At 34.7% G+C, this 22,858-nt stretch overlaps 1 long non-coding RNA gene across 1 annotated transcript in view; it reads right to left on the bottom strand.

The window, feature by feature from the left end:
* LOC146543627 (uncharacterized) overlaps positions 1 to 22,858 on the bottom strand; it is a 355,365-nt gene that overhangs the window by 58,217 nt on the left and 274,290 nt on the right. Inside the window, exon 3 of the long non-coding RNA XR_014885712.1 lies at positions 16,788 to 16,853. This is a non-coding gene — a long non-coding RNA (uncharacterized LOC146543627). The remainder of the gene's footprint in view (positions 1 to 16,787; positions 16,854 to 22,858) is intronic.

Here is a 22,858-nt window from a genome sequence, read left to right as displayed (position 1 = left end):
TTATCCCTCTGGGATTTCAGTCAAATGCCAATCTTTCCAAAGACACTGTCCCTTTGAGGATCTCCTCTAATTTTTAGATTTCTTATCAAGATATTAGGGATTGAGCTACAGAGTTGTGGAAGTACTGACATTCTTATGGTACTAATTAAAATTTGATCAGACATCCGAGGATCAAAGTCAGATTTCAGATACTGTCTATAATGTAAAGAAATGGTTTATGCCATCTTTTTAAAAAACAAAGTTTCCAAGTAGAATTCAGGTGCAAAGACTTAATTTTAAACTAATAAATACACTGACTTTGAAAATGACAACTTGCACTCTGTACACATACTGATTGTGATTCCTTGACTCACTATTTGTTTTTCATGGACACAGACATGACAGCACTCAAATGACTGAACTCAGTGCAAACTTTGACCAAGCTACTTCCTGCATAATTCCAGAGAATCCCCTCTGTCTGTATCCCTCTCCAAACTCCCTTGCAGCCTGTATCCAACACATCTTAAAAGTATTTTCAGGTTTTGACACTTTCAGCTGAACAAGGTCTTTCTTTGATGTCATTCACCATGCTTCACTGCAAGAGACTCACTTTTTAACATCACTTTAAAATATTTCAGTCTTTTAAATTCTGACAGTATAGATTCATATCCTTGAGATACAGACAATGGTGGTCCTTAGTAAATGAACGCCATCTTCCACTTACATAGACTGAGTTCAGGCTTTGGGTAATACTGAATGCCCAGTTCCTGCTGACTTAAAATCTCATATGACCTGGCCCATTATGTATTATAAGTTTAATTTTAGACCGATTTAATTTTAAACTAGTTGCCACAGTAATGAAGGTTGTTCTGCAAAGTCATTCAATCAATTCAGATTCTACTCACTCCCAAGCAGATATCCATAACTGCATCTGGGAAAATGAAATTACTTTTTCTGACAGTTCTGATGTTTTCCTTTTGCTCATTGACGGTGTTACTGTCACTATATCATGATTTGGCTTACAATTTCTCTTGAAAATCTCAATTATAGCCTTCATACCTTATTTAGGAAAGGGTTAGGAAGTGAATGTCATTTAACTTTAGGAACAATGAAATGTTGAGAGCACATGAAGTCATAACAGCTGTTAGGAATGTATGTTATTTAACACTAACAAGAATAAAAGTGTAGGGAGTATGTGTAGCAATATTCCAGTCTCTAAAAGGCCAAAAAGAAGTTAACATTTCATATGATGAAAAAGGCTAGAGAATGCTGGGCAATTTGAGAGTAAATAACAACAACCCTCAGGTTATCACTAACCTTCACATCTCCTTCTTATTTAGACATATATCTAACTTAAGGGGGAGAGGAAAGCAATTTAGATCTCTAGAGACCTACATTTAATTAGTTTTTAATCTGTTTCCACACCCAGTGCCTTTGACGGTGATTTTTATCTTTAAATACATATAATTGGATGTGTCCTAATTGAGAAAGCCTACAACATGCATAACAGAACCACTAGGAGTTAAAATGCAATTTTATATTTTAACATGTCCATACTGAATTTAAAATCCAGTAAACAGGGTTTCATTGTTTGCTGGAGTAAATTCATGAAAATCAATTAACTTCCAAGGCACTGCTTGCAGTGCATAGTGTATGTGAAACGTTGGAAGCTTAGAGTCTAAGGACACCTGAAAAGCGTTGTTATAAAGGCAACAAAAAAAGAAAAAATCCCCTACTTATTTTGCAGTACCTCTGGAAAGGTCAACTTGACAGTGGAAGGAGAGGGGCAATACGACCATATATTGTCACGAATATACAAAACTTTAAGTCTAAAATTTAAACATTGCAAATATCCACTCAAATCAAAATAATTTGAATTCAAATTAAAAGTCAGTCCTCAAAAAGATAATCAATAAACTGTCTATCAAACAAAATGATTTCAAGATATATTTTCTGTCAACTCTACTTTTCAGCACTTACATTTGGGTACGGGTACAATTTTCTTGTAGAAATATTCTTTTGTACAAAGTAATATATATCAATATAAGGATGTCAGCTGGGACATTAAAAATACAAATGTTTACTTCAGAGAGCAGAGAGAAGTTTATTCTTTTGCTGGAATAAAACTAGAAGTTACATCAAAAATGAGACTACTCTCCTGTACACCTAACTCCTTTTTTATTATGATTATCACTAAATAATTTATTTTGATTACATATATATATATATACATATATATTTTTTTTTTTACGCACTTTGGAAATAAATATCTCCTGCAACCAGATTTAAGTATCTAAGCATACTCTTGACATTGTAGATTTGGATTAAAAACTAAGCAACAACAAAAATAAAAATATTCACTAATTTGTGACTTTCCAACATCTCTTCCTTCACATTCTCTCTTTTTCTCTCTCTGTTGTGCAAGCTAATTCTACAATGTTTTAACTGAGAAAGGATATGTAAGAAGATAATTATTGTTCTCTAGACATATAACATTTTTCTTTCTCAGCGAGGCAAGAAGGCAGCTATGGAAAAGAAAATCTGAACTAGGATATATATTAAAATATCATTTCTTGTCTCTGGTAATATTTCCTGATAATAAAATTATCTTCTCTTGCATTTAAAGCAGCTTTCTAAATGGAAACAGCAGCTGTTTTTCTATCAGGGGCTTATAAATCTTTTTATTTAATTTCTAGAGTATATTTGCTTTTCTGATTATATGCTTTGATTTCTTATTTGTACTCTTAATTAAATAATCAAGCTAGGACTCAACTTTAATTCAGCGACCTATCTTTTATGATGTCAATCAGCTGTATAAAATGAGCTTTTGTATACAATAAGAAAGAATAATCCTCAATCAAGACATTGGTCTGTGCATACAGTATAACAGAGAAACACAGTAGAAAACCTTGAGCAAAGCCCTTACATCTATACTGTATACATAGAGATGCATCCAAAATGTAACACAGCTACTTCACAATGGTGTCGTGTATCTCATACAGCATTTTTCTGCACCATGTTTAGAAAGGCCCGGGGAATTGTTTGAACTGTGTAGAAAAAGGTAATCTAAGTGTTTGTCTCCCATTTACCCACAGGAAAACAATAAAATCCTAATATGAAAACAAGGAAAGCACAAATCTATCATATAATGACTCTCTATCGATGCACAGTATTTAGCCTGCTGTCTCAAGGAGAAATCTTTTCTCCAGACTTGCTGTACTATGATCTGTCTGCTGCTCTGTAAATTCAAAGCATCCATCCAAGCTCTGTATGGTCTAGTATGAGTTTGCAGAAAGTATTCTAACCATGACAGCTTTGGGTATTAGTGCTAACTAGTTTTACACCCTAGAGAAGCACGCTACAAACACAAGCAACTTGAAAGAATATTCCTGTACATTAGCAGAATGAACAACTCAACTAGCAGCAGAAATTATACCATCTTGCTCAGAAAATGAGTCTTCTCCAGAGAAAATTATGTTAAGTGGAACTACATTCATTCTTTTAGTGTTGTGTTACTACATTTAAAGTTAGCTCAGGTATTCTTAAATGTACACTATCATCTGGAAAATCAACAAATTTTCAGATGCTCTGAAGATGCTGCTTAATAAAAATAAGTGCCAATCACTGTAGTTTGGCATCTGGTTAAGCGGTGATCTTAACACAAAGGAAAAGGAGAGGCAACCCTTCCTCTGAAGGAGAACTGCACATTGCAAAAATATCTGTGTCAGGTAAGATGAAGAGGAGTTTTTATACACCAACTCTGAGTTCTGATGACCAGAATGTGGGAGTGCCAACATATAAAGGGCAAAAGAAGGATCAACTATTGGTAGTAGCTTTGTGAAGAATGTAATTAAACATAAAAATCATAAATTCAACAGAATAAGAATTTGTACAAAAATTGCCCTGATGAGGACACGGGCAGCACAGCTAAATTTGCCAACAAACCTGAAACAAGAAACATGAGAAGGAGGATCTAAAAAACATCACAAAATACAATAGTAGAAAAATTCAAACGGAGTGTTCTTTTAGAATGGATGTGTTTTTCCACTGATAAGCAATTCCAAAACCTTGTTGAGAAAAAGAAGAATTTAAATAACTTGTCAGTTTGGTGAAATTAAATAGAGAACAGTTGATCATCTCCAGTTATCCTTTTGCTTCTGAGCACGCATTTTTGGCATTTCATGGCATATTTATGACTTAATATAAAATGGATGCGAGTGCTTAACACATGGGAGTAGAATCTTTTCATATTATTAGTGTACTGCACAGATACATGATCACTCACAACCATATACAGTCTAGTCTCATACCCAATGATTCTATATCTCTCTGCTGGAAATAGCTAATATATTTTGAGCTACTCAGAATAAATCTGGCTAAGGCGTATGACATAGAAGGACACTACTGACAATTTTTAAAAAGTGGCAAATATGAATATTTTTCATGACACTTTTCTTCTGCTAAGTATCCTTTAATACTTTGATTGGATTCGTTAGATTTCTGTGAATGTCACTGAATACATTGGAACAAGAGAACATATTCTCTGAACTTCTGCCACAAAATTAACTGCCAATAATGAGAAGCAGATACTGCTTTGTACTAAAATAGACAGATGGTCAGTTAATCTTAGGCCTTGGCAAAAAACAAAAGAAAGCATTATAAATAATAAAATAAATGAACGTATCAAATCCAGTCTGTCTTAGTCTGGATAGATAAATTAAACTCTACTCATGTTATTTTTGTCCAAAACCAGAAAGTATATTGAACAAATAAAAATCCCCAATGAAGAATTTTCTTAAGCCAGAATTATCTGCTCATATTGCTCCAGCAGATGTCAAGTAGAATTGATAACAATATTGAAAAGACTGATATTCTTTACAAGAAGTCCTCTTAAATTTTAAGTGTTCTCTAAAAATTTACTGGCAAGCTATAAAACTAGACTTAACTTCATTCCCAAGAAAGTTTGAGAGCAAAAGGACCTATGATTAATCAGTCATACAGTATTTCTGACAACTGAAATTCAAGTTCATTTATTTTATATTCATGTATTTATGTAAATGTAAATAAAAATACTCAAAAGATACAGAAATAGAAAGAAATATTGGAAATGCTCTGTAATTAGTGTATTACCTTCCAGGTTGCTCTTATCTCGTCTTTGCTTTGCAGTTGCAGAGAATTATGAAAGCACGCAAAAAAGCCACTTCATATGTGGTTTTTAATTCAATCAGCCCCTCTACAAAAGAAGTAAAAATACTATTTGGCATTTGTTTCTCTTATTCAAAGTTGGTGGATTAATAAAAACTCTTCCTAAGAGCGGAGGCGTGCCATACAACGTAGATGTCTTTATTCTTATCAATAATTCCTTCTTTTATAGGCCAACAACAAAGATATTAAAAAATATTTTTTTTAAGGAGGGCTATCCACCCATAGTTATGCTCCTAATTGTAGCAGTTACAAGTACATATATAGCAACAAAAAATAAAAAAAAAACTAAATAAAGGAGTAGAAAAACTGAGTCCAATATTTTTTCTTCAACTCCTTTCATTCCTGAAGTTAAACTATATTCAATGCATTCATTTTGTTCATTAACTAAAGTTCATAAAGGCTCATAACAACTGATTGAATGCTTTCAGAGTAGAAAGATTGGGATCTTTTTATCCTTTCCGATCCTGTACTGCAATGGAAAAAAGGTCATTCTTTTGTCTCTGAAGTTCTTAATACTTCCACCAGCAATAAATATCTCCAGTGCTCATGTTCAAAGCCAAGAATAAGATGACAAAACTACAGTTTCAATACTTTCAATAGCCACAATTATAAACAAATAAAAGGAGGAAGACTGACACAAATGGAATAAGCAAAGAAGGAACAAATTAGGGAACTGAGTTATATGAAGGAAATATGAAAATTGAAATTACTGAAATTATAAAATGCATACAGAACTTGAACACTCTTTCTATTCCCTGGTGAGGCAGCCAGATATTCTTAATTAGAATTCAACCATCGCTGATTTTCATCTGTTGATGCAAGCTACTTATACCAGGTAGATTTATATAAGGAAAAAAAAGGAACACACATTGTTCCAATTAGGTGATATAATGCATTCTTACTACCTTAAAAGTTTAAATTCATAAAGTTTTTTTTATCTATAAGCAGATCACTAAATTTAAGCCAGCAACTTATTTGAATACAATAACCCTCTGGAACCCAAGTAACCAAAGCAAGGATTCAGACCCTGCATTCGCTATCAACCATCTTTTCATTAGTGGACGAAACAAGTAACTGCCTTTGAAAAACCACCTGCTCAGTTTGGGAACCACACTGGACCCTGACATTACAAACAGAGCAAGCTACCAAAATGTAGCTAAAAAAATACCACATTAAGCAAAAAAAGCTACTACTTTTCATTTTTTATTGCTATGACCAGAAAAACCCAGGCAAGGTGTTAGAGAATCTTCCCATTTCACTGCAGACAGCCTGGTCATCTCCTTTTAGGAGTAACAGCATGTGGCACAGCTGTTCCAACATTTTCAGCCAAGACGAGAAGTTTAAATAAAGACCGATTGTGAAGGCAAACAAATTCAACTCAGAGCTTTCACAGGCAACTAAGCAGAGGTTTGCAGCTATTTTTGAAATTTGTATGTAGAATAATAAATTGGAAATATGTAAAAGATGAAGGGAGAGCATACACAGATGAGTACTTCTGTTTTCTAGAAACTACAGAGAAGAGCACGCTGATCGACCCTATGATAAACAAATAGTAGAAATGAAATAAAAACCAGGAAACAACTCATCAGTGATTGTCAGGTTATTATTTTATAAGCCTTTTTTTCCTATTTCAAAATGAAAAGGTCATTGTATCACTAGGACAGCTTGAGGCTTCAGTGTTAAAAATCAACTTTTTTGTTCCCCATAGGTTGGCCTGGAAATGTTATTCAAAGGACAGACCTGGAATCACAGCTATAGCTTTAATCACAAAAGTCAGAATCCCTCTGCTTATTCTTTCCTTTTTGTCTCATTTCTATTTGTTTTATTTTGTACTGCAGCAGGAAAATTAGTTATTCCTCTAGCACGGCTATACCACTCTCAGGCTATGTTCAGGCCTCCTCACCACCCTCAAAACAAAACCTCTTGGCACAAGGCCAACTAAGGTGTCCAAACTCCATACAAGAAATATTTCACGTGCCTTTAAATTGATATACAAACTGTTGTTCATTTTCATGTACTCCCATTTCATACGTATTTTTAAAAAACAAGTCTATAACCCAGAAACAGAAATGTATGATCAGACAGTGCATTTGCTTGGAACACCTTGAACGGCTGTACAATTCAGTACATATGGTGATTTATGACGGACTCCTTAATGAGCCAGTTTGAAGCAGATTTCAGCAGTCTTTCTCCTTGTAACTAGCACAAAGATGCCTGAATATATCAATGTTAGACTGCAAATCATTGAACCTTCCATGGGTTGGAAGGGACCTTAAAGATCAACAGTTCCTTATCTGTCTTGTGCAGGGGGTCCCAGGCCTGGATGCAGTGCTCCAGTTAGGGACTCAGGAGGGGAGAGCAGAGGAGGACAATCTCATTCCTCGCCCTGCTGCCACCACCCTGTTGATGCAACCCAGGATGCAGTTGGCCTTCTGGGCTGCAAGGACACACTGCTGACTTGCATCAAGCTTTTCATCCATGAGAACCCCTAAATAAGAAAATCAATTTTTAAATAGAAAATATTGAGAAAGATTCAAAGGAAGAACTTAAAAAAGAAAAAAAAAAAGCAGCAAAGCAAAAATCTTTTTCCTGTGCTTTTGGTATCTCTTTGGTGTCTGTTATAAAGTTTGAGAGAAGGTAGAGAGGAGAAAAGTAACTGAACTGCAGTCACTTGAGGGAATTAGTAGAAAAAAATCAAGGAATAATATTTTAAAGAGGATTAGTACTTTAACCTTCACAGAAAGTGACATATAGTTCCCAGTAGTTAGAAGTCCAGTTGTATTTGTTGGGAGCTTTATGAGTCAATTTTCCAAGTTTGAGGGGAAAACATGTTGGCTAACAGAATAGGAAGAGGACTGTTTTCCACTTTTCTGAGCTAGTTCACAAACAAACAAAGCAACATAAGAAAAACAAACAAACAAACAAAAAAAAACTAAAAAAATCTCTTTTTCTACTATCACTGGAAACAGACGACCAGCAGGTTTTAAAAAAGCTCCTGAAATTCTTTAACTTGCGCATTCTGTCAAGTCCTGCCTCTCCTGCTACACAGGATGTTTAAAATCCAGCCAGTGGATTTTATAACTGTGTGTTTATCATACTGTGCTGCCATTCAGCTGGAATTGCATATCAAGCAAAAGAGCTGGAGTTGCTTAATCACTTGTTCTAGCAAGCAAACAATTAATATTAATTACAGTCTTCCAAGTATCATTTAGCTTCTTACCCTTCCTGGTGCTGATTACTTTGTATCACTTTTGTGCAAGGAGCTTGTTTTACATTCATTTATGGTACATGAAACCCTGGAAACACATCCATGCGTTTTGCATCATAAGCAAAATGATATATGTGATGCATAAAACATAAATTTGGAATATATGTACTACTAAGACATGCCAGCTAACATAGTTTCAGTATAAGTATACCTAGTTTAAAGCCTCTATACAGAAAATTTGCAAGTCTAGAGTTAACAAGTAATTAAAGTGTCAAAATACATAAATATCTAAGAGGCAGATATCTAAAAATCTTAAACACAAGAAGTAAAAACACTTCTTTGTCGTTAACCTTTCAAAGACTGAAGACAGGAGGTAATGTCTGGATCTACGAACTGGCTAAAGGATGCCAGTATCTCTTCTGAAATTACTGTTCAGTCAGAGATGAGGGAAAGCATAATCAAACAAAAACAGTGCTTTCTCTTTCTCCAAAACCAGTACACAAATAATGTTCTGATTAAACAGATGCTGCAATACAGTACTAATTCAAAGTGGATTCATTTAAAAGCAGTGGCATTTTCTACATTTCACTTTCTAGGGAGTTAGAAACCTCTCAATTAGCATGACAAAAGAAAAATGAAGAGCTGTTTTCAGATGCTGATCTGCACTCTATTCTGTCATCAGCCAACTGGCAAAAAGAGATGCCTCCTTACCTGCACAGGGACTCCTAGAGGAAAGCTCACAGTCTGATTGCAAGATGGAACTAATCTTAGTGCTTTAATAACAGGAAGTGAAACACTGTTAGATTACAGTAAAATAGCTTTAATGTTTAGTGGTTTTGGGAAACATGAGAGGTTTGTTCTCCATGAAGAAATTACCCATGAATTACAGAAAATATATATAAAAGAAAAGAATATTTTGGAAATGTGTAAGAAAATTGGACACACTGGAAAAATTTCATGACAGACTAGGACTCAAAATGAATAAATGAAGAATTCAAGGTCATTTTAATCTGGGGTACTGCAGTATTCATATATTGAACATCATCTGACTGAAGGAAGGAGCTTGTCAGTATTACACAGTTTTAGCCAGGATATAATTAAAATATCAAATCCCAGACTATGAGTTGTAAGACATCATTTTAGGAGGGCAGTTTCTAGCATTAGATTAAAGGCCTGGAATACACAGCAGTGACTAAAATCAACGGTTCTGGCCATAAATAAGACAGTTAAGAAATTATCTGTCATACAGCTGCAAAGTCATCACAAGAAAAAAAAAAAGAAAAAAAAAGAAGAAATAAGACAATATAATTAATGAGGACTATACAATAAAACTAAAATCAATCAACTGATGATACTGATGAGGAATACAAATCACTGTGATTCTGGGATGCACAGAAGTAATAGTTTGTGTAATCACAGATCAGATTTTCTATAATGGAGTGGGAAGGCAGACAAGAATGACTAGGCATCATCCTTTAAGTTCAGAGAAGAATGAATGGACACCGAGTAACAAATATTCCTGCAACAAAACAGAACAGGGTAATGAGATCTCTACCACTGATAAGAAAAATAAGCAATGAGGTTTAAATTGCATCAAGAAAGGCAAAAGACAGACATTAGGAAAAGCCTTCTTAAAGTAAGAAGGGTAAATCACGGAATATACAGCTGAGAAAGGTTGTAAAACTTCTCACATTGGATAGACTCAGTCATTACTGATAAATTTTTGGTTAGGTTAGGTTTTGATGGAATGGAGTGGGAGCATTAAGTTCATGTCATCTTAAAATCTCAGAATTCTATTTTTACCTTCTTCCCTGTTCTCTGCCTTTCATCAATCATCAATATCAGTTGAATAAAATTGAATGAAACAATATTCTCACTTGTGTGAATTTCCATGAGCTCTTTGCTTTACAGCAAGGCACATAAGAATGAAAACAAAAATATCCTTTTCCAGCTCTAACACTAGAGATCCCACTTGTTGAGATAGCCTGGTAAAGGTGCTGTATGTGAAACATTTGGACTGCTTGAAGACGTAAAAAATCCATTTGATTAAATTTCTTAATCAATATTTAAAAAGAAATGCCACAGCCATCAGCACCTAGCTCAGTAATGTTTAAAATTATTGGACTAAATATCTTCCACCAAGCACACAAACTGCAAACGTTCCATTGATGTGAGTTATGCTGTCACTAGGACAGCATTAAATTCTCTAAGGCACATCTTAACTGTGGGGTATAAAATGGACCCTAAACATCTATCTTAAATGGTCTTTCAGTCTGCCATGCCTCCTCACCCAGACAGTCAGCTTTGCAGTCTATATAATCACATCCTTATCACAAGTTTCTCATCTCTGTATAGTTTGTTGCCTGTGAAACTTCGGCAAGGTAGAAGGTGGAAGTTACATTAATCTGTCTTCATAAAGTCCCTTCATCTCACTGTTAACTAAGGAACCACAGTTACACTTTTGAACAGTAGATAAGAATGGATGCTTCTGGAATGTAAGTTTCTTTTACCCTACTCACTGGCACTGAGGCTTAGCAGCTGGCGTAACGGAGGCCTGGAAGGACATTCTTGACAAGCTAACTTCTTCCTTTCTAGCCACAGCAAAACTCAGAAACAATAGGTCTACTTCTTGCCATCTTGCTTCACATTCACCTTCATTTATTGCACCTGTCTATGCCAGAGTATAGCTCACAGTAATTATGTGCATCTATATTTTTTCATATAGTTTGAATTCATAAAACAACCAGCCCCTTCTCCACAAGCAAATTCAAATTTGAGTTTTCAGTGTGTGATCATTGCCAACTGATGTTTGCACAATCAAGTTTTAATAAAAGACAATTTGAAAGATAGCCCTTCCTCCTTTAAAATAAATATTTGGAAAGCTTGGTGGGCAGAAGATTGTGAGAAGACTGAAAGGGAAATTGACAAAAATGATTAATATAACTTTCAGAAAGAAATAATGCCTAAAGGTTAGCAGCTGCAAAGATAAATTGCCCCTAGAAGGGACGGATCCTAGTTACAGAGAAATGAGCTATCACTTTTGGATAGCTTAATTTATAAAAGAAACAAACTTCTGAGCCTAGAATTATTTATAGAGAGATATTACAAGAAGCATGTCCAAGATGTTAATAACAATGAAGGAGAACAAGGAGGGATAATGGTCAGTTATCTGTCAAGAGACTTTTTGTTTAAAACTGCAGATCAACTGCTTCTTATTATATAAAGAGAATTTCAAACATCGGAATATTCACTCTCATTGAATTGGTAAGATTATCATCTATGTTTTTAAGGCTGCGAAGAATACCTCAGTGAAAGGCATCCTTTGCTCTTTGTCACAAAACAAATGTTTCCAATCACACCTGGCAATGGGGAGGAGATACAGCACGCTTCACAAGAACTTCTATTGAATAAAACATGTCTGGCCCTATTTTACTTCAGTTGGGAAATGAAGACTAATAAATTAGACAGCTTCTCCACGCTAATGCATACTTGCAGATGGAAGCCCTGGGCTTTTTCCCCCTGATGTGTCTGAAGTGGAATTGCAGTTTCACAGTGGGTTGGTGTCTTTGCAAGGGAATATATCATATTACTGAATAAATATCCACGGAGAGACAGTTTGTTAAAATAAATAAATTATCAAGCCCTTGACACATGGTAACACTCAGGGAATCAAAAATGCTAAACTGGATGGTCAGTTGCTGTCTGGACAGCCACAGGATTCTCTGTTGCAAAGGTCCTGGAGATGGTGCCTTTAGTTGGAATGGGAGAGCCATCCTGAAGCTTCCAGCATTTCACCTGTTCAGGCATTGCATGGTAAGGTGGAGCGTGAGCCAAGAAGGAACTATTGTTCCTATTAAACCCTTCAGAGCGGGCTATCAGCTACCACAGCTTCACCCCTAGCAGCTTTCCGTCTCTTCCCTCTTCCTTCCCTCACAAAGAAGTTGAACTCCCTTTAGGAAGGCGGCCGTGGGTAGGTCCTGAAGGGGCTGCATGATACTCCCATTACAGCATATAGGCTTAGACAGGCCCATGCTGAGCTTCTGGGCTGTACAGGAGCTCAGCTGCTGTTTCTTCTGAAAATATCCTACCAATAAACAGAGGGATTCGGCTCTTTTGACTGATGCCTTTTTCAAGCATTTAATTTGTTAAGACATTAAAAATAAAATAATGAGAATCTGACAAGTTATTTTAGCATAACTGCCTAAGGTTACTACCATTTTGGCTGAAATGAGGAGTGGTATGATTACAGCTGAGGGGAAAAAGCAGCCAAGTTGCGGAAAGCCATGATAGTGAGTTAGTGTATTATAAAGATGTTAAACCTGAATTATTTTCTAATACTCTTTCCTCAATATTCATAATAAATTTCAATGCATAATGTGTCAGTATCTGTTCACATGAAAATCTAAAGATTGAAAATACATTACAGTAACACACATGTCACTGGGAAAACTTCAGTGACCTTTAGGTAACAAAAAGCATAGCCTTTTACTTTAATAGACTCTGACAGTATTATAATTCTATCCTGGTTAACCACAAAATGTGAATTATTACGTATTTTAATCAGGTCAACTAGGATAGGGGGAGGATTTTAAAACAAGCACAAAGAACTTTAGTAGATTACATAAATCATGTTCTGAATTTGATAGGTCTGAAACACAAAAAGAATTACTGAGGCCTTTCAAAGAAGGACTCGTGAATGCAAAGCGTAATGATTATATTGGAGTCAAAGAATGGAAAAGATGTGGATTTTATTTTTAGCTCCTCAAAGTAAATTTTCATTTTGGGGACAAAATTGCTAGATTAAGACATATCACAGGCAAGGTATCTCGCCAGTCAAGCAGTCTCCAACCAGTCATCCTGGCATAGCATGCTACTGCACTGTGTTAAGCAGCAGCTGCAAATATACATGTTAAGGTAATCACAATCACCATCTTTAGCGTATTAATATCCTTTGCATGCTGTATTAGAAAGGCAAAAATTCAATTCTCAGTCAGATCAAACACATTCTTATTTACAGTCCTTAGAGTTACCACTTTCCATGGGAAGCAGACCTTCTGCAAGTATCCTCCTAGTGATTAGAAAACTGAAGTAACTTTTAATCTCAAATCCCACCTCACCATGGCTTGCATTAATGGTTTCCTTAGTTTAGCCTCTGCGCTGCATCACAGCCCAGCACAACTGATCACGGCCAAACTGCTGCAACTGAGTTCTGAGAAACTTGTTAACCAGTAGAGGAAGAAAGCAGACAAAAGAGTCAGTTCTCACAGAGACCAAACCCATATGTAACATACCTTCTGCTTCTAGAAAGTAAACACCATTGCAATCTCAGGCACACGAGAATCCTTTTGATGCAAGGATTAACAAAGCTAGGAGGATTTGACACTTCGATTTTTCTAAATAATCACAAGTGGTGAATGTACAAGTTACACAGCCAAATGATTAGGAATAATGAAGTTTGGGCCCATCAAACTCAGTGCTCTACAATAGTAAAGATCATTCCAATCAGATGGTGGATCATGTTGGTACAAGTGGTAGCTTGCTTAGCTTGGGTACTATTGCAGATGTTGGTTGTGATGTAACTAAGTTGTCATCACGACAATCACACAGACAATTAATCCCTTGTTTGCAACAACATTGCCAGATGAAAGATGGTTTGAGTTTTAACTGTTGATCACTCATTTTCTTTAGGAATTGTCCCTTTGGGACAATGGAGTGTCTCGAAGTGGGAGTACCAAAATTATTCCATCATTCTACAAGAGATAAAAACTGGTGAAAAATGTTGGTTTTTAAAGTGTACGTTAGTTCAACAGTTTCAGAAGGGAAATTGTGAACAGAAGCAGAATTCAGACAAGTTTCATATTGCAGTTGAAAAATCAGGATAGTTTTACTGCACTAACTTGAAAAAAGTGTCATAAAATATACATTAAACTATCTATCTGACAAGAAACAACAATAAGCCATCATTTATTGTAAGTAATTTCAACTTAAAAGTTATCTATTACCTCTGTTATTTTACAGTGTGAAAATGCTTCTTATGCAACTATGATATTTCAACATAGCTTTCAATATCCTTTGTAAAGTACTAAAAGGGAAACAATGCAGTTACAAACTAAGTGCAGTAAATTAGAATTAATGAGCAGAAAGTCTTTGCTGCTGCATAATGCTACCCTTTCAGAAGAATCCTATATCATAAGGCATTGCACGTGTACATGGAAATTCATTAATGCTACACCAAGAATAGATCTCCTGGTTGCCTATACAATCTTTTACTCACCATATACATTTTGTCCTTTGAATACGAATTGTAATGAAACCAGAAAAATCTCTGTAAGGTAGCAAATTAGAAATACTGTGGATATTATCTTACAATGAGTATTTTGCAGCTATCTAAAAGGCTCATCTTCCTCCTTTCTCTCCACCTTGGCAAGATTTATGCTCGTTACTTGTCTTTACCCAAATTAGGTAAAGTCATGCTGTAGATATCACTCTTATTCTAATTCAATCCCTCACTCTTGAAATATTTGTTCACGATACAATCCCATATTTTATTCTTATAATATCCTTTATTCTCAGTAGATACAAGTAATATTTCAGCTTCTTTTTACAGTACATGACAGCAAATTCTAGAGAATTATGCTGCAAAGTGATTGGATCATGTCACTCATTTCTTTCCTTCCCTTCACATTTCCATCTTTGTCTTCAGACTCTCCTCTTACCATACATATTTTATTTATTAAGATTTGAAAAGTTCAGTTTGGATTCTAGAATTATTTGAAGACAAAGTCAGCATATATCCCGTATTCTTTTAAGTAATTTCTCACAAAACATATGAAAAGTGGTTTGGAAAATTTTCCTTCACTATGTCATCACTAGAAGTGATCCAAACAGGAAGTGTAGCCGTAAGGACAATTCTGAAAATACCCTGTTTAGAATGCTTATTCTGTCAGCATACTAATATCCATCTACAGTTCATTAATCTTCCTATTCTGTTGCCTCTCACCGTTTACAACAAATTCTTAGGGGCAGAAACTCTTCTTTATGATGTAAGGAACCTAGGAAAAGACGAACTTAACTAATATTGGCACATAAGCAAAATCATAAGATGCCCAGGGAACAGTCTCCTAAAATGAATACATAGAAAGTATGTCCCAGCAATATTTGCTAAGCAAAGTAATAGAAAATGCAAAACAGAAATCTTTTATTTCATACTAGAATCACTGACCCTACAAGTAGAAAATAAAATCAACAAACAGAATTTGAAACCTGTGTTCTTTATCATCAGGGCATGCTCAGTAGATGCAAAAAGGTACTGCACAGATATTTTAAAATGTATCCTCACCGTGGGACAGAGTTTTGATAACTGATAAATTTAAATGATTCAAGGGAAAAGTAAAATAAAATAATATATAATGTAATACAACGTTTAACAGTAAAACTATATTAAGTTTTGTTGTTGCTTTTTTTAACTGGCCATTATTACTACAGTTACAAGATGAATACGAACTACAGTAAAATTTCAAACATTTAATGAAGTATCAAGCTTTGATAACTTTGTTCCCAATATATTTATGCCACTGAATCTAGAAGAGAAAATTAATCAGGGTGGAAGGCTCTGCTTTACTACAGCTGGTAGGCTGAGAAATCCATCTGCACAGCAAGCCAGCATCATAGAAAATTAATGTACCATACCTTAAAGTGAGAGACCACAATATGTTTACGTATGGCTGCGTTTCTAGTAAAATCATAAAAAGATCTAGTCTTTATTTTCATATTTTGGAGGCACTGACAGGAAAATATAGTCAGACATACATTTGAAATAAGATTATAAAAGAGCAACAAGCAAAATACATTACCTATAAATTAGCTTTTTCTCTTTACAGCAAAGTCCTGTAGCTACATATGAACTCTAATCATTGACCATTTTTTATGGGTTACTATAGGAAGGTCCACACTTCCTTAACCATCTCTTATGTATGACTTCTACAGAGTTTGGATCTAGACTGGAGATAGAACTCAAGGTGTTGGAGTTTAGGGATTTGCAGTCCCATTCTTTTTGCAACTAATCCCCACATACCTTCAATATATATATAAAGAATTCATTCCTGAAATCTAGTCTGCTATTCACACACAAAACAATGAACGTAAGAAGATTAGATTTGTGGAACTGAAAATAAATATAATTTTCAAGTAGTAATGGAAATATCTTTTTCCCCTGTTCATTGCAGAGAAGTTGGTCTAGATGATCTTGAGGTCCCTTCTAACTCAAATGATTCCATGACTCTATATCATGCATTTTAAAAATCCAATTTTTTAAAATACATATTGCATGTCCTTATCATAGATAAATATTATAAAGAAAAAATCAATCAAAAAACTTGAATAGATTTCTACTCACGTTTTGTTATTAGGTCTCCTTCCAGTCTGGCTTGTTATATACATCCCATCTCTTTCTCTTTTATTCCTAAATAGAATATTGGGGAAAAAAAAAAAAAGTTAATTACTAAGTATCAAGCAGCAGAAATTACATAAAATTAAGCTCCTATAATCCAAGTTGTCAACTACAGGCATTTCTGCAACACTAAAGCCATAAGAAATTTCATGTTTAAACAAGTCATAGCTGTAATTAGTTACACCTGTTCCTAAATTTTCCAAAATTTTCTGATTGGAAAAAAAGAACATTTTTCATTATATTCTTTTCTGTCACAGGAAAAAGTTTCACACACATGGAAAATCTTTGGATGCCAATAAATCAACAATTTATTTATAATTCAGACTATCACTGTATGTAACGACCATAAACTACAGCAATAAAATTAAACATGAAAAAAACAAAAAAGTAACACTCTGACAGGAAAATAAAAGAGAGACAGAAAGAGAGAGAGAGACAGAAAGAGAGAGAGAGACAGAAAGAGAGAGAGAGACAGAAAGAGAGAGAGAGACAGAGAGAAAAAAAGAAGGAAAGAAAGAAGGAAAGAGTTTATTCAAGAGACTAAAAATCCATTTTCAAGGAACACACCTTGAAACTTTGAATTCTACAACACAAGGAATTATTTCAATATCAAATTATTGTAGCATTATCTATATAACTACATATACGTCATATTTTCAAAGACTGTACAGTACAAAAAACTTCAAATTTGTACAATCACACATGCATTGGACATGTTGGAAATGTCTCAGCATTGACACCCACAAAATTTTTTTTGTTTTTTTGCTTCCCGTCAGTTACTTTAAAGGGAAAATATTATCTGTTTAAACAGCAGGTAATCACACAACTATAAGATACAAATAACTTCCCTAATGTTCAGTTACTTAATGAAGATAACTAATGATAATACCACTTTTATCCTACTGGCATAAAGATAGCACAAACATGAAAAAATCTTTCTGTACATGAAAGCCAATGTTTTGAACCAGAGAGAAAACATCATATAGAAAATTGTTTTTTTCTGCACAAGAAAATCATTTCTAGATGCTGATGAAAGCTCCTTATGATTTAGAAATTATTTTTGTAGACATTCATATTCATGCATGCGTGCCTACGTTCTTGATGCAATTCCTAATAATCTATTTTCTTAGTTACTAATCACAGAATTAGTTAAATTGCCAATACACATTGCTTTCTGAAGTCACCAGCATAGGATTTAGCCCAATAATTCTCCTTAGCATGAGCTGGAAGAGTTTTCTACTCCTTGTGCTAACATGTACCTGTTACCCATTCACTAGCTCCATACTACATTACTTGTTTAGGTTTTGTTATCATTTAACATCAAAATATGAAACATCCTTAATATCAATTTAGCACTTTTCCAAATTCTTCTCTCAACCTCTTTTTTTTTTTTTTCTTTCTGTATTTAACCTTTTATTTCACCACAAGAATTCTTTAGGCTTTTTGTGGGAGATAAGAGCTCTACATCTCCTTTGCATTAATCAAAAAAACCACACAGTTTTAGGATCTGCGTTGACATCTAAAGAAAACAGCCTGAAATTAAACAATAGGAGTTTCTAGGATCTGACTATTGTTCTGTGATGTTCCAAACGTTTTATAAGTAGATCACTCAAACACCACATCTGGAGAGAATAATATAGAACACAAAGTTCAATTTGAAGTTCTACCTGTTTTTTCCCCATGCTGAGTAGGATACAAATACAAAGAAAAACTACAAATAACTCTTTTCTCTTTAATTAGTTATAAAAATGAGCTGCCTTACTGCCACAGTGCATGAACTTTGTTAAAGTATTGTTCCATGCAAGCAGAAGTAGTTTATATAGTGAAAGCAGTAGCATCCAGTTCTGTTTCAGAACTCTTTCTTGTTTGTATGTTGTTCTCTCTCTCTTCTTTTCTTTTTTTAATAGAAATGGTAGGGGAAAAAAGGTATAAAATAGCATAGTCAGGAAGCACAACTGTGTAACTATACTTAGAATTGCTGTTTTCACTGGAGTGCCTTCATTACAGTCTGCCATAGATATTCATAGCTGCTCATATTGCAGATGGTATCTTGGGATAATATTAGTGAATTTTATATGAATTGGTTTTAGGCTGAACGTTACTTGAACCTAATCTTCTATCACTAAGTGTCAAACACTAGACAATGTCATTAGTGCAATTAATTAAGCAGCTAATGGATTGTGCAGAGGATATTGAATTATGACGCTTTGGAATTGCATAGTATGAAGTGTCATAACCAGGTCAGTATGAAATACTTGTATCCATCATTAAAACACTATTCAGTACAACAGAGTGAGGACTGACTAAATCATCCAGTGGAGATCCAGCTATTAGTTTTCTATTTCTGCCTAGTGTTGAACTATAAACAAATTTTATTTCTCGATTTCCTCTCTGAATATGAATTCTACATGAGCGCTTAAAAGCAGATGTGGTACAACGGTCCTACTGAACAACTGGCTGCACTTTAACGCTATTTTTTTTTTTTCTTTTCTTTTTTTTTTTTTAAACCAAGCAAGTGCTGCTCTACAAAACTGGGAAACACGATGTTACAAATCTTTAGCCAGTACCTCATACAGGTTTAAAGACAAACTGGTTAGACATGCGTTCATCAAAATTACTTGAGGACAGGAAATTATTGCTGAACTACATGAAAAAAGATGTGTTATCCTTGAAATGTTCATGGAATGCCCTATCCAGAAATCATTACAAACAGAAATTCAGAAAACCCCTAATTGTTAAACATCTTGATAAAAAAGGATAATAGAGGTTATAGAGTAGAATTGTAGGCTGTAATCAGCAAGGCAGAAGTTTCTACATAGCAAATTAGCAATGACATTTTAATTTCTTGCAGTTTATGCTGCATTGGGAAATTGAATTCTGCCATGTCTGTTCCTTTCTGAGATTGCATGAGTAGTAGCAGTGGATCAAGCCCTCCAGTATAAGCTTCTTCCTCCCCAAAATCTTTTTTTCAATTGAATGTTCAAGTATGCACACTGGAAAGTTATCTCAACACTTGATATCTAGGTCTCCATTCTTCACAACAAACATTCATGTTGAACTGATTTAAGGTGTATTTTGAGATTGTTTTGTTGAAAATGTTTAGTTTCATTCTAGGATTTGCAAAAAAAAAAAAAAAACTTGATAAAATTAAAAAAATAAAGTGAAAAAAGTCATAGCTCACAGACAAACAATTTGATCTTTATGTATTCAATTATTTGTTTCAAGACAAGTTGGATACCTACAGGTACACTGACAGCTTTGCATTTTTAGTTCTGCTGACACTAAGGTTGAAAGAGTTACATGATTAACACATGAAGTGTTAGGCTAATTGGAAGGGACACAGGAATAAGCTGAATTCAGACAATTCCAAACTGATTCTTAATTGTTTTCTTCCATAAATTGTTTTGCATTTCAACTAGATAGCTTCACCTGCAGAGTTACAACATTCAGTATTTCATTTTGAAGAACACATACAATCTCCCAGTTAGCATGCTTCATGCTTTCTGATTCTGTTTATACAGCAGTCACTTCTAAATTTACTAACCATGAAATCTGTTCCCCACTTAGAGGTTTAAGTCCTGCAGTCAAATGTAGCAGATACTGTGACCATCATACTATGTGCAGACTGCAACATGTGTGAAGACACACAATATTCCTCACTTTATACTTCTTTTTCTACACCACTGTCTGGTAAAGACCATTTTTTACTCTTCCTGTTATATTCCTGTAATACTCAAGATTGAAAGAGATTTCCGTAACACACTGAGGCTAGACTTACCTTCCTGCAAGCAAACTGAAATCCTAGAAAGCAGCACATTTATCAATCTCTTCTGCATTTAATAGGTTTATTAGCATACTACGCACATAAGGCACACATGTTAGAATCAAGATTGCTAGGAAATTCCTAATTAAAATGTGATCTCATGAGTACTGTGGCTGCTATGGCAACTCAGGCTAAATAAAAATGTGATACTACATCAGCAGGACACAGCAGGGCAGATGAACAGGCATGACGCTGCACTATAATGTGTCAAAATACTGCCTGAGCTGTTCATTGCACATTGGCTTCTCTTCAATTCAAAGAAATGTGAATCCCCTCCATATCTCATGTAACTAAAAATAACATTACAGAAATGGTTATGTCAGGTATAATACAGATTACATTTTTTTTTTTTCCTCAAGTTCTCCTCTATGGCCAGTTGCTCTTCAGCTCTGAAGAATTCTATGGGCTGTCTTAAAATGCATGCAAATATAAGGAGTGCAAATTATACTGTTACCACCAAAATATAGAACACCATATGCATGAGAAAATTGTCGGCTTCCAGGCACTGCTTCTTTTTTAAGCAGCTGTTCATACAAGGTAACGTATTAGCCATTAAAGTAGCATCACACAGTCAAAATTGGCACACAATTAATTGATTTATCACCAATAACAATGCTTACTGGTGATCAAAAATTGTGAGCATCTCAGTTTGAGTTTGCAGGTCGTTTATCATGGTTATCAGCCTTCCACTGGTGCAAGGCAGATGCAACTAAAGACACCCATAAGAATCAGGAAAGTGAAAAATCAAATACAGACATTACTGGACATGTTAAATATTTTTTTTAAAAAATCCTCTCTTGGCTCAATGTCATGCATAAACTTTACTGTAGAGCAAGATTTTATTTGCCTCAACTCCTTTCTTTGAAGATGTAACATCACATGGGGAGAGAAGCTATTACTATTGGGCTTTTTTTGGCAGAATTTGTTTTTGGAGTTCTGCTTGCTTGGTTGTTTTTTGTTTTTTTTTCCTCTGCTAAAAAAAAAAAAAAAAAAAAAAAGCAGGTTTTACAGACCAAGGAAATATCACACTGTGAGAGCAGAAACACAAGGTGAACAGAAGGAGCCCTTATGTCAAGAGGACATACTGTTTTAAAGAGTCCTTTGCATTTCTTGTCAAAGTGTAGAGAAATATGGAGATTCTCCCCAGTTCTATGGTTCTTCATAATAGAAAGTAAATAATTTCAGTTTTGCAATACTTCCTTTTTTCTACTAGTAAAAACGACAGAAACCCAAACCAAATCACTTTTCAGTGAAACAGTTTATCTGCATCAGCAGCTGGGAGTGTAAGCTGGATACCAGATCACCAACAAAACTCCAAAATGAGGATCCAAAACTTGTGCTAATATGTAACCAGATGGAGTTTTTGTTCACCCAAACCCTTTCAAAATACAAAATTAAAAGTGAAAAATTAACATTAATGACCCCTGTACTGGTTATTCAACATAATATTTGTTTAGACGTTTACATCGCATGAATATCAAGCAAATCTCTAAGCACTTGCTGTGAGCTTCAAATCGATCTATTTTAGAACAAGTAAAACTGCAAAGATTCTCAGAGAAAAATGCAAGTGCACTAGAAATTAGAAACAAAGAATCAGTTTCATCTATTTTAAGAGAACATGAAAATGTTCACTAAGTTGCAGAGGAGCCACTATTTTGAAAACTGCATAATCAGTTTTGTAGATGTCATAATTTAAACTTTTATTCAAGCTTACAAAGAGAGGCAGAATGCAAAACTTAGTTAAACACAGCTATTTTCACATGTCAGGAAAAAGATGCTTTACTGACATTTGTCATCTGTGTGCTCTAATCAGGTGAGCTCAGAATTACGTTGGGGTTATTCACCTCCTGTCAAATACCATCAAATATCATAGGAAATATCATGCAGGGCATTTTTCCTTTTTTTTCCTTTTCTTTTCGACAACAAAAGATTGACTGACGTTTGCCCTTCAAATGAACTAATTCAGCTGTCACCAAAAGGAATCAGAATGCAAGCCTACGTGGGCAGAGGTGATGCTTCTGTGTTTTTTCAGAATTAACCAGTTATCATGTGAATAGCATATCAAATACATAACAAACCTTAACACTTGAGACCTACAGAGGAAATACTACATTTGCTTTACTATAAAAACCGATTAAATACAATATTTTCCAAAGCACAATCAAAACAGTTTTTGACAAACAGTATGACTTAG

Source organism: Meleagris gallopavo, chromosome 11 (genome assembly GCF_905368555.1).
Source record: "Meleagris gallopavo chromosome 11, MGAL_WU_HG_1.1, whole genome shotgun sequence".
In the NCBI taxonomy this organism is placed as follows: domain Eukaryota; kingdom Metazoa; phylum Chordata; class Aves; order Galliformes; family Phasianidae; genus Meleagris; species Meleagris gallopavo.
Note: the sequence above shows the minus strand (reverse complement) of the source record. Positions and strands in the feature narration are given on the sequence as shown.